Below are 14,583 nucleotides of genomic sequence, written 5' to 3' on the forward strand. Positions count from 1 at the left end.
TAACATCCAATGGATTCCATAGAAATAAGATCACAAACCTAAGTCCAAAAAGAAACCCCCACCAAAATCCAAGACAAAGAACAAGAAAACGGCAAAGCCCTCCTCCCATACATAAAAGGCACCACAGACAGAATCAGTAAGATCCTTCATAAACACAACATCAAAACAGCATTCTGCACAAACAGAAAAATATCCACCATCCTTAGAAACCCCAAAGATAAAATTGAATTAGAAAATCAAGGAGTATACGAAATCCCATGCACCACTTGTCCCACCACATACATCGGACAAACCAACAGAAGAATAAGTGCACGCATTGAAGAACATAAGAACTCAGTCAAAAAAGAGGAACCAACATCTTCCCTGGTCCAACACCTTAAAGCCACAGGACACGAAATTGACTTTAAAAATACCAGAACCATTGCCAAAAGTGAACATTTTATAACAGAATAATCAGAGAAGCCATCGAGATAGAAAAACGCCCACACAGCATGAACAAGCGAGATGATACCTCCCGCCTACCAGCCATTTGGAAACCTGCCCTTATTGACAAACGACTCCCTAACCCCAAAATCTTAAACCCCTCTGCAACTCAGACTAACCTGAGCACAACCAAACAGAACACTCCCCCAGCCAATCAGAGCACAGCCAAGCCCCTAACCATTCAGAACACACCTCCACCCAATCAGAACACAGCCAAGCTCCCATCCAATCAGTTCATACCCTCACTGGCAGTTAAAAGGAAGAACAGCTAAAACCACACATTGCTGCTCAAAGCAGAAGCTAAAAACACCAGCCTGAAGATGACGAATGTGACTTCGTCGAAACGTTGCCAAGACACTTCCAATTTTACGCGGGAGAAAACCCGAACAACCAAAGACCTATATACAAATACCCGCGAAAACCTCAGAAAACATCTATATATATATATATATATATATATATATATATATATATATATATATATATATATATATATAAAACTATATATATTACTATACACACACACACAAAATATTAAAAATGCATTTTATCACCAAAAATATATATGTTTTTATTTTAATGATTATGAACTGCCCACAAGCTACCCATGAATGGGCAGCATTATAAATTGGACAAATGCATACATACATATTTTAAACTTCAGAAATCTTAATGTTGATAACAGTGGAGATGAGAGCTGAACAACTAAGTATGAAGTATGAATAAAACCAAGAATCCATTCCGTAATAGGCAAAAGAAACTGACAAAGCACAATAATTCACTATAATACTGTTTGTTTCTGAGATCTTAATGTTGTGATGTGTAGTAAGTTTAGAATAACTTCAATACATTTGTTGAGGGTATTGGATTAAATCTACTGAGACCAGATGGTTTTCCTGGATTTGTCCACCAAATGATGTATTTGTGAACAATCCCATTTTATTGTAGAAGATGTAGTAGGCAGGAGAGCTGAGGAAGGTAATGAAGAATGGGAAAAAAGCCATTATGACTATAAGCCTCCTAACTGATGCATAGTACAGTGTTGGGGTATGCCATATGTCATCAATGACTTCATAGTCTACCTTGATAAAGTCACTGGTGGAATACAACATGGGGCATAAGCCTATGCTATACACCTGCATTAAGCACGGACACAGCTGTCCTGTAGATTACGCTGTAATCTAGTAGATTTCATGGCTAAAATTTTAAAAATTTCAGGGTATCACTTTTATTAACATAATGTTATTTGCTTCTAGTTATTTGCTTCTATTGCTTTTTGCTGAATTGTTGGTGGCATTTCAGTTTGCTTCTGCCCTACGGAACTTGACACCTATGGAAAAAAATCAACGATTATTTTTGTTGAAATAAGGTAATATTTCTCTGACCTTGGCATATATATACCTTTGCATATACATCTTTGAAGGAGTTGGGTAGTTTGAAAAATAAATACACAAATATATTACTTCAGTTCTCACAGACCCATCTTATTGCTGACTTTTTGTTCATTAGTTTTTTCTTTTTGCTGTCACTTTTGAAGTTTTAGAATTTTTTTAAACATGTCTAATGTAATCAGTTAGGTCAGTGGTTCTCAACCTGTGGGTCGGGACCCCATTTGGGGTTGAACGACCATTTCACGGGGGTCGCCAAACAACGCAGTCCACCATTTTTTTCCCCCTTTTCCTTAGCTGTGCTACTCCCTTTTATTCTATTGGCTTTTGAAAGCCAATAGAATAGACTCTCTTAAATAGAGTCTAATTCTATTGGCTTTCAAAAGCCAATAGGAATTGTCCAGGCTGTCTCTGCCCTGCTGAGCCCGCCAAAAGTCCCACTCTGCAAACGGTGCTGCACCAGTTGAGTAGTCCTCGACTTACGACCGGTTGAGTAGTCCTTGACGTACGACCGGTTGGGGGTCGCGGCATTAAAAAGGTTGAGAACCACTGAGTTAGGTGGAAGAAGGGAAGACACAGACTAGCAGAGACACTTGGTAATAGTATAATGATTATTTAATGAGCTGCTACTAAATAATTTAAGTCTTAAATGAGTTTCACTTATTTCCACAAGTTATCTGTATCCCATCAATTTAATTTAATTTAATTAATAATTCTCCCCTACTATTGTCCTATTCCTCTCCCAGACCTGTCTTTCCATCTGCACTACCCAAACTCTTCTTTCCAGTTCTCTTTCTGCTTGAATATGACCTGGGAAGAGATTGTCCAGGGTTACTTTGCCTTAATTGGTGATTCTATCACCCAATCATGGGAATGATCTAACATTTCTTACTCTCAATATCTCCTACATGCAGCTACTCTGTGTTTAACTGCCTCAATGGTCTTGCTATATTAGAGCAAGGAAAATTAGCTCTTTGTGACATTTTTCATTTAAGTTTCCTTAATTCATTAGATTTTGGCTAAAGTTATAAACTGGAATGAACTTCTGTTGCCCTGATACCAAATATATTTGGTTGAATGAGTTACATTTTGTTGGAAAAAAATGTTAGATTTTAAGAGATATATTTGTAAATTCCGCAAGTGTTCAACTGTTATTTCACTTACGCATTTTGAAAAATGCAGAAAGACATATGCTGATAGCTCTCAGCTTACTTTATGAGCTAAACATTCATGCAGTATAATGTCATGATAGTTAAAACAGGGACCTAGATTCAAGCCCAGAACTTGTCAAAGACGTATCTCATTCCCCTCAGGCTAACTCTTTGGGCTGCTCTTAGGGAAAACACCTTGAATTTCCAGAAAAAAGATAAGCGTGTGATAGTACTAATACAGTATTTGGAATGTATTCTTTGTATTTTAAAAGAAAAATAAATCTAAAAGTATATCAACCCAATGAAGACAATTGTATTATTAACATATTAAACCCATTTCTCCTAGAAGGCTGGTACATGCTGCTCACCTAGAATATTATAAATAATATACAGTAATTAATAATTTATGCTAAAAGAGCCAATGGTAAACTTACACCTTTCAGTAATTGCTGTAGGGAAAGTATGAAATGCTTAATAGGAAAGGAGCTATAATTCACAAATAGTGTGCTTGAGATTAATGAATTATTTATTTGCTTATTTATCAAATTTATTTGCCCACCCCTCTCATGGTTCAGGTGACCCAGTGTGGCTTGCATCAAAGAATTTAATTTAATTCCTTAAAGTTGGCATTGAATTCTGGGAAACATATAATGCTCAAATAAGAATGGGATGAGCCCAAACTCTTGCAAAACCATATAATTACAATATTTAATTGACAAAATGATACAGTTACGTATCATGTGCACTGACTCCAATGAGTCAGAAACCAATTTCATTCTACTGTTCAATTATAGCCCATAGTATAACCCTCACATATATCTCTAAAACGTGGCAGGTTATTTTCAGATATTCCTTGGTTTGTGGTGGAAAATGTAGAGATAAGACAAAGCTCTTTGTTACCAAAGTAAAGTAGGAAATCAGGTTGCTAGAGTTTATGTGAGAGAAAATAATATCCACTAACTCTGTTTCCATGCACGTTTTGCAACTTGAGGTGGTTAACATGGCAAATGAATGCAGTGATATTATATGGCCGAATCCAATGGTCCTGTAGCGAAATGAAATCAGAAATGCACTTACTGCTATTAATGCAGAACATATACTCCTATCAGAGAAATTGAAGATGTTATCATAATACATTAAGTGAGTGATAAAGTCACTGGATTGTCTTTGGGGCTTGATTCAGTTTTCTAAAAATGGTCCAGTCCTAATCTGGGTCACTCTGGAGGTAGCTCAGTGAAATCTGAAGTGAGATTTATTAAAATGGAACTCTGTTCTCCCAAGGGGGAAAGCCTAACAGTAGATACATTATTTTTCCTTTCAGCAGAATGGGGTGATATTTTTCAGCAAACTGAAACTTTATGAATCAAAGAAGTATCTTAGATTACAAAGGAATCAATAGTGGTAGTTATAAGCTACTCTTCTTTATTGTTTGGCATAGAACATAGCTTCAGGTCTGCCTTCAGCCACAGAAGCTCACTGAATAACTTGGGGCCAATCCCTCTGTCTTAGCCCAACTGACATCATGGGATGGTTATTGCTGAAAAAGTAAGGAGGAAGTGTTATGAGCAACTTATAAAACTAACAAACAAATGAATGTGATAAATGGAGACAGAAGATACCATCTACCACCTGTCATATAAGCTCTCAAACATACAAATTGTGCTAGTGACTTATAACACACGGACTTCACAGACTTTTCCCCATATTGTAAAGCTATCTAGTCAAGCTGAAGAATCCATCTTTAGACAAGCCGTACTAAATCCACACAAAATAGGTAACTCTGGGGGGAGCTTGAAACGTATTTTGCTAATTGAGACTTTAAGAATATTTTAAGACAAGAAACAAGGCACAAACATATAGATATCATCAATCCAACACATCCTGGAACAACATACAACTATAGATCACACCAAATACTAAATGCATTTAAATAATGCAACGATGCATCCACGCAACTTGAAATGCTGAATGCTTTCTCTAACAGCTAGATAATAATGAATTTTACAAATAACTCAAGATAGCAAACATAGCCAACACACCTTTCTCCTCCTATTTTCACACCACAACTCTTGAGGTGGGTTGGGCTGGGAGAGAGTAACTGGCCAAAATTCACTCATAAGGCATGATTAGAACGCACTGCCACCTGGTTTCTAGGCCAGCACCTTAATCACTACACCTAATTGGCTCTATATTTTATGTTCTAGAAATGCCTTGTTTACAATAAAGGAGTTGCATATTCCTATTTTGAGATAGAAGTATCCAGAAATAACGGTTATTCATTAAGTTCTATAGAGTAATACAGTTTGTTAGCAAAGGTCTAATATCTTCAAAAGTTCCTCCTCCTTATATCCCCAAGTAGTGTAAGAAATATCTAACCATTTATATGGATTACATATTCAGATTCATATAATTATGTTCCTTACTGTAATATACCACATTATGACAAAAATAATGGATGAATAAGATCCCAGAGTCTTATACAAACCTAAAGGATCTAAACTAAGTTTAAATGGGCATGACTCCATTAGGCATCTGTAGACTTAAGCACAATGGAATTGACACACTGGTTTGCTATGTGAGTTCTTTGCTTCATTACAAGATAAAATCTTTGCTTTCCTTACACCGATTCTTTGGAATCACCAAACCAAAGTATAGTCATATGAAGGGCAAGGTTGTTTGTAATGAGCCTGAGAGAAGGAGGAAGAGGAGGAGAAGAAATATGGTTATTTATTTTTAATTTCATCCTCAATGTCCATTTTAATCTCTCTTGACTAGGAATCTTCATTGGATAGCCAGGCTAGAATCTAAGAACACTTCTCTGCTCATAGGCAGTTTCTCTATCCTGTGGCACATCTTACAGTATATCTACACAAAGAGTCAAGGACATCTAGTGTTAGAATTAGATACTTCTGTCAATATTTCTGACTATTGGCCTTGAAATCCAGTTGTGTTATGTGCAAAGGTAGACATCTTGCGATTGAGAGTTGCGTAAAGTTTTGAAAAGCATTGGGTATAGCACAAAAGTCTTCCAAAAGCTGTTACCAAAGTGAAATTTCAATATGACAGAAGGTGGGAATTAGCAAATAGACATTTTATTAATATTTTACTTATCAAATTTTTGAAACTGCCTCAAGAGCTTGGAAACTAATTGCTTTAATTACATTTCATTGTAATTAAATAGAAATGAAATAAAATCAAGATTTTGGTTTAGCTCCACTCAATGTATTGGCAAATATTCCCCATCTTAATACTAAAAAGCTAGATATGAATCTATAAGACCTGTAAAAGATGCATATTCCTATTATATTGCAACAACTCCTCTCCTCTTGTACATGTCCTTAGAAGTAGAAATGTGCATTTCAGTTATGCTAACACTTCTTAAAGCATTCAGCATGTCAAATGGACTTGTTTGTCCTCTGCAGTAACATAGGGGCTAAATGAAGTACAGTACATAGGTTTTGGACAGGAAGACCTGGAGGAACGTTGTCCATGGGGTCGCAATGGGTCAGACACGACTTTGCAATTAACAACAACAACAACATAGGTTTTAATGTGGTTTTGTTGATTCTGACTAAACACAAGCATGAATGCACCCAATGAGGTTTATAAACTTATCATTTGTGGTTTAATGTGTTGTTTGAAGTCAACCAATTATATAAAAAAATATCACCTTAACCCAATGTTTGAATCCAGATGAGGGAGAGATAAAATGTACTCCATAAACAGTAAATATGTTTTATTTTATTCTTATGGAAAAAATAAACATTTGTTTGATTAATAAAGACAAGAGTAATAGATGGTAAAAGTTACTGAAATTCTACCTCTCACCACCACATACTTATCTCTTTTTACCAAGAGGAGGCAGAATATTTTAGGTCTTATACAGAGAGCAAGATTAAAGAGCATGAAATAAAAAATAACAATAAAGTAAATCAGTTTAACAAATCATCTAGAAAAGTGATCTGCCTTTTTCCTTATGGATCAAATTCATTTTCCTGAATCTAATGTTGACATAATCCAGATGTTAAATATGGATACACTAAAGTAAAGGTGATAGATGACAAGTTATACTGACAAAAGCTTTTCAATTTCTTTCAAGTGTTTTCATTAATTTCTTTCCTATATTGAAACAATTTGCAGTGAAAAACAAATTCAAAGACCTAACTACATTAAAAGTACAAATTTTAAACAGAAGATAAGTCAATAAGGGAAGGGGGGGGTGTCACAAGATCATTTTAATCCATTTTAAGAGTGTTTTTAGAACAGAAACTGCCTTAAGTGCATGGGTGGATGACCTTTGTCAAGTAAAGAGTGAGGAAGTTCAACTGCTGATTGTCTTTATGCTCTTAGCAGCTTTTGCAATCATATATTATGGTGGTTTGTTTCTGGCAGTGAAGATATTATTCTGCCATACTCCCCTTCCTAGCAATTTGGCTGATAACTTCATTACTCTGCAAAGTATCATGTGTATTCCTTTGTTTCTAACATAACATAATATAATGATAACTACCAATTTTTTTTCAGGAACCATGCAACTATTCAGTAGTACAAAATGGAGGCTTATTACACACTATTCATTGTACATATTTTCTGATTGTATTTTATTATGCAATCAACCTGCTTATTCATAATTTTCTATTCCATTGGCCCTAATTCATCAGCTGAATAGTTTGTAATGGATCCCAAAAAACTATAGGAGTAAAGAAAGAGAAGGACCATTCATATATAAAGCATAAAAAATATACAAAAATAAAACTCAGATTTGCTGGAATGAAAGTTCTGTGTCTTTAACTTTACATAAATTTATTTACATGACATAACTTAAACCTAGAGTGGGATGGGGGTTAAATATGTTTTCAGTATCAAGCCTCAGATAACCCATCTGGAATATTGCCTCTATAAAGCCAGACAACCAAAAAGGTTATCAGTTATATAACATAGAAAAAGACTACATTATGGTTAACCAAATGCGATGAGGGCACTTTTCATTCACATACATCATCCCAATATTTTTACATTTCATATAAAAATACTATACTACTTATGTCTCTTATCTCTCTTACTATAGCTCCTTTATATACTACTTATGTCTCTTGTCCCTCTTACTATAGCTCCTTTGTATTCAAAATTATCTATTATTTTAATCATATTCAAACAAGTGTTTAATTATGTAGTACTCCATCTGGTATGTTGAATCAGTCTCTTGAATCTAACTCTAGCCTTCTTCTTTTGCCAAGTAGCTTTCCAAGTTAGTATACTCCGCTTGCCAGGGGATTCCTGTATTTTTGTAAATATTGTTGGTAGTGAGAAAGACAGGTTGTATATGATGTACGCTTTTTGTCTCACAGACTCTAATGATTCTCCTGGCAACTCTATAATCCATTTTATTAAATCTTTTTTCTTATCCTCAAGTTTGTTTTGAAGTCCTGACAGATATCTTCTCCATTTTCATTGTCATGGCAAAATTTTGTAGATTTTTTTCTGTTTGTATTAAGTTGTAGTTCTCTTGATTTGTAACTTTCCTATTTAAGTCACTTTCTTCTAGTTTGTGTTTTGTTATCTGGTTTGTTCATTATCGTCATTTTCTGAGTTTTATTTGTGATTTTAAATTGAAGATGTGCTCATTTATGTTGTCGAAGTGGTTTTAAATCTCATTGTGGTTTGAAACCATTGTCATTTGAATCTATTCTAGCATTGCATTCATTTCCTTTTAGAAAGTATTTATCTCATCTTGGAGTATTGCTCCTGCAGATCTCTGATGTTCCAGGCTAGGTCCTTTAAAATGGAATATTAGGTATGGTTTCCTGTCACTTTTAGATAGGTATGCAATATCCATTTTATCTCCTCCTTCCAGGTACTCTTTCACCAGTACTATCGTCTCTGTTTAGCCTTATCAAACCAGCCAATCTTAAAATCCAAACAACCAAATCTTATACAGTTCTTATCTTTATATATAATTTTTGTAATCCAATCTGTTTCCAATTATCAAGGCATTAGTGAAAGCAGTGTTTTATAACAATTCTTCTGTTCAGGGGTCTTCGAATTATCAACAGTCAGAATTGCAGCAAAATGTTTCACTACCTTAAAGCCTTCCAGTAAATTCCCCCCTAGAAGATTAGCCAAGAGTCAAAGTTTTTCTTTCTCTGCAAACAATTCTTGAACTTAGACAACAGTTAAAGTGTTGTTGTTTTTTGCAGACACTTCTTTTTTTAAAAAACAAATTTTATTGTTTTTTTAAAATTCTTAAAGCAACATATTCAGGACACACCATGGTGTTGGGGTAATCAAACATCTTAAAACAAGGCATATATACATAATATAATCAATACGTCAAATATTCCCTCTCTTTTTCCCTCAAATAGTATAGTATATTTAGAATATCCAATTCTAGCTTAAATTTATTCAACCTGAACCTGTTTTTAAGCTTCATCAATTTTTACCATAATCAAATTAACTTTAAATAAAAACATTCTCAATTTAAATATCCCTTCCACATATGTTCTACTTTCTTAATTTTATCAAAATCTTATTTGTTTCTTCTTCCATTAATCTCCCTTATTTAGAGTAAAATATTAATCTATCCTACAGCTATCAAATCTATCAATTGATCTATCTCTTCAAGCTAAAAAAAATATACCTTAAATCATGTCATTCCATTAAACAAAATTCAAGTCTCCAGTTAATTATCATGACTAATAACATCCATATCATCAGAAAATCATATCATCTTATTAAATTTCAATTAACTATTAGTCCACTTCAAATCTGAAACATCTCTTCAATTTTCGTTATTCCATTACATCATAATTTTCATAGAAATAAACATTCTAAAAGGAATATTCCTAGTATTCTAAATACATTCTAACATTCTAAAAGGAACATTCCTAGTATTCTAAATTGTCTTTAATCCCTTATATAGAAAGATATCTCGTTTTTAAACAAAAATATTAATCTATCCTAGACACATCTAGATATATGTATTTATCAAACTATTCTCTAGATATCTAATCCTTCATTTAATCAATCTCTTTAAATTAACAAATTAATATCAAACCTTAAGTCATTTCAATATTTAATTAACATTCAATTAATTATTGATTCACTCCAACTCTAAGACATCTTTTTACTTCAAACTCAAAATCTCAGTCCTTATATTAGTCCATAGTTCTAGGTTGCCTTTAATCCAATTTAAGAAATTTTAAATTTCATTTTTCAATCTTATTCTAGCTTTCCTCTTTTGCCAGGTAGGTTTCCATAACAGGGCTTCCCTTCCAGATAATAGGTCTCTTTTTGTTGCTTGTAGTGTCACTTGATTTAATACAGACCATCTTGATCTCTGATTTAATCCTCTGTTTCTCTTGTCCATAAAGCCTCGTTGCTTCAGAAGTCCAAAGTTCGGTCTTTGCTTTTCCTGGTCTTGCTTGTAAGGCAAAATAAGATTCTCCTTATCCTCAGTTAAAACCTCTTCTTGTATAATCTGTTTTGTAGAGTAGTCAAGTGTAATCTGGGAGTCAGTTTTAAGTTTTAAAGTAGAGATTCTGGCTCTTAGTTCTGTAGTAGCCTCTTTTATTGTAGTACATATTTCTTCTTTAGCCTCATAGATCTTTTCCAGTATAAGTTTACAGTTTAAATGTGATTGAGGCTTCTCCATTTTAGCAATAGTTGAAGAAGAATCCTTTTCCTTTTTAGTGAAGGTTATAGTTGAACAGTTGAACATTATCCACCCCCACAGATCACACAGCTAGCTCAAATTATCTTTTTTCTTGAAAAACAGTTTGAAGGCCAAAGCTCTCTCATCTCCAAATAAACAACAATCCAATATTAACTTTTGTCCAGTAGGTGTCCTCAGTGAGCTAAAAAGACTTCTTCAAATGCCATTTTTTCCTTTTTTCTATCTTTTAAAGGGAGAATAGAAAAAGAAATACTCTGCCGATATAATACCGCTCCAAAAAGCACAAAAAAAGTTTTTTCTACAGCTCAGTGTAAGTAGGAATAGAATATAATCTTTAAATGAATATTTATTTATTTTTTCTGTCCTTTTTGTAAAACGCGTTTGTTCCCACAATTACTAAAGCCGCTTTCTCCAGACAGGGAAATAATAGTACAAACAGCTTCTACAGGCAAAAACAGCAGGGGTATGGGGAGGAACAAAAGGGGTCTCACCCGGATTATCCGCGGTGGGTCTTTAACGCTCAGATGACGATGTGACTTTCGGCTGGTGCAGCAGGGTGATCGGCAGGCTGATCTTTGCTCTTTCGACCCTAAGGAGAAGCTGGAGACTTGGGGGAAACTGTCGCCTTCCCCTATCTACCAGCCAGCCTCCTCAACTTGGTGGTCGCCTCTCCAGGGCGACTTTCGACCCCCTAGGGGGTCTACCGGCGAAGGAAGCTCCGGACGGCCTGGAGAGAAGTTTCCAGGCGCGACCGGCGTTGCCGTATTTCGGAACCGGAAGTCAGACACTTCTTAAGCTTATGGGTGGCCCAGTATATTTTCTTTGTACCCAGCAGTTGTCTATTTAGCTGAGGATTATTAAAGTTCAAGGGAACAGATTATTCTTTATTTCTGGGTGTCTTGCCAATTTCTGAGTCAGTGTTATACTATTGTTCTATGCTCTAGTTCTCCACTAGATGTCAGTAGTTATTTGTTTTCCAACTTTTTCAAACAAAGAATTTTCTTTTTTTTTAAGGATATTTTAGGATATAAAATCTTAATGGTTTTCTTAATTTTCAAATTTATCCAGTCTATAGTAATATTAATTTCATTTCAGTATATTTCTTTCCCCCTTGGAAGTTAATTCGCCACCTTTGTCTATGGAGGGATGGGGATGTGATCCCCTCCCTTCACTTTTGGATGATTTCTTGCTTTGGGGATCTTTTCCAAGGAATCAGTTACAAAATAGAAGAGAGAAGATCGATACTCTCACCCAGGTCCAAGCACGCTGTTTACCGTTCTTCTGGTTTGTGCTCTTGGACTTCAGCTGCTAGCAGCTTAGTCTAGACGCTGGTGTGCAGCTAGCCTTTCTCCTGTCGGGTTAGATGGCTTCCCCCGGATCAAACGCTGTTGTTCCGTGATCATCAGAGTGCCCTTCTTTCTTCGTCGCCTCTCTGGAATGACATCAGACTTATTTAGGGTCTCTGGCAGGGCAAAACCAGTTGTGGGGTGCGAAGTCCTGTGCTTGCTGTGAGGCGGAACTGGAAGTCTCCAGAAAAGTAATTTCTGTAGTGATAACATTTCCCCCCCCCCAAACGCAACACCTGTTAATGTTAACAAATTATATTTTAAAAAACAACAAAAAACAACTTAAAAACCCCCAATAGAGTGAAACTAAACCTGGAATACCTGCCAGTAATACAGATTAAAAATTAGTTACACCTCATTACTTTGAGAAATATACACTTTCATTCAGTGGGAACTAAAATTAATTGAAGCAAGAAAATTATTTAAAGATGGTGTGAGCATAGCTAAAGTACTGCCTTTTTTGATCTTAAAACAGACAAGTAAGTAAATCAGCAACATAATACTCCGAAATTAAATTGCATTTCCACTCAGAAACTATATTTAGGATTTCAAGACAGTTGCTTGATTAAAAAAGCACAAAAAGAAAATTGAGCAATTACAAATATATTGTTTGAAAAACAAAATGGGATAATCTTTACAATCATATCAAACTGGAAAAGATACGACAGGAAGAAATGAATTAACAAGATAATACAATTGATACAAATTTTACTAAATAAATGAGAAATAATCTATTGTCTTTTCCAAGTTTTCTACACAATGTATATTATTAAGAAAAGCACTCCATCTATTATTCTCCAGTCTTTGCATCTGCACCACAAGAGAAACGAATCACTTGGGAAGAAGAAACCAAGAAAATGAATAATTTGCTTATTGCTTAGATGAGAAACACAAAACTATAGAACTGAAATTTTGAGAAAATGTAAGTAATTCTCCTTGAACTGATCTTCTTGGCCAGAGTGCCAAAAGATCTGTGTACATGGAAGGCATTGGATTTGCTACATTGCACTAATAAATGAGAAATAGTTCTTCTGCCACAGACCTTGGCAGATGTTAACAATTTGAATCAATAATGACTTGCATCGAAAAGAAGCAAGGGGCTAAGTATAAATAATTAACATATTTCCAGAAATACTTGCAACATGACCCTTTGCAGACTTCTGCACACTAACTCAGGATCTAGTTCTTATGAATCAATTACACTTTGAAATTTCTTTCTCAGTGTTTCTAATTATACTGGTAAATGTATGCATTTATCTGACATCATTTTTGGCTGAACGTACCTGAAGTTGCTTTCAAACACACATAGCAAGTTTTTGTAGGAATTCTAAATTTATTAAACAGCAATAGACTCTTCTCTATTATTACTAATGTTATACAGATTTGTCTTTTGTTATAAGAAGCTGCAGTAGACTCTCTCCAAAATAGAAAATGTGTGCATTAACAGCTATGATGAAAGGGGTTTTGAAAAATAGAAAAGGGGAGAGCGGGTCAATATCACTAATCTAATTCTCATAATAAAGTCCATTAGAAAAGGGTTGCAATGCATAATTTCAAATTGTTGTAACAAAATAAGGACATCTTGTGGCAGAGAATCTTGTAGACAGGGAAGTGGGAAGCAGACTAGCAAGTAACAGAAAACAAATATTTGGACCTCTTTTAAAACTACATATCTAAATTTGTGGCAGTGAATTCCAGTTTTAGCTTTGTCTTGTAGGAATTAGTACTGAATCCTCTGTGTGGTTTCAATACATGACTGCAATTCATACTGTGAGTTAAGAACAACTTCTATTTTCCTACAGTGCACGATTTTATATATAGTACTTTATCATGTCTTCTATAACCTCACTTTGCTTCAAGTTAAAAAGCCTCAAATGCTGTTGGCTTTTTAAAAAGCTGGACTGGACTTCTCTGTGACATTTGGTTACCTGAAACTGAACAGAAAATCGTTTTTTCCACCTTATATTCAAATACATGGTATCCAACATGCCTAAGCCAAAAAAATCATACGCTCAGAAGCTAAGCAACTTTTATTTGAATATCTAACAAGCTGAAGTCTTCCATTTGCATTTTAATACTCGTTACCCTGTTACCCTGCCTCCTCCTCTTCCACCCTATGTGCTTTTCCAAAGGAAAGTTTTTTCCCTCAGATCCTTCCCGGAGTTAAAAATTATGGACGATTCACCCCCCCCCCCCGTTCCCCAAAGAGCTTTTGCTGTCAGCATTTGTTCGTGTGGGTTACATTACCAATATTAACTGTATTAAGTTTTAAAATGAATGCATTTGCTGTCGTTATTTTTCACAATTGCTTAATGAGATTTTAACACTTTTATTCTTCAACGTAGACCGGCAAATAAAATTGATTTCGCGGACCGAACACTGGCCAAATGTAACTAATACATGCGTTTTGTTGCATAGCAAATATAATGCTGGGGTGGTTGCACCTGATCTATACTGCAGGATCTCGGTCCTTTACCAGACAGTCTAAAAATAATGGGATTCCGACTTAGGGCTGCAACGTAACTAGGGGCGTCTTCCGAGCC

This window comes from Crotalus tigris, unplaced genomic scaffold, assembly GCF_016545835.1.
Source record: "Crotalus tigris isolate CLP2741 ecotype Arizona unplaced genomic scaffold, ASM1654583v1 scf7180000020787.32069, whole genome shotgun sequence".
In the NCBI taxonomy this organism is placed as follows: domain Eukaryota; kingdom Metazoa; phylum Chordata; class Lepidosauria; order Squamata; family Viperidae; genus Crotalus; species Crotalus tigris.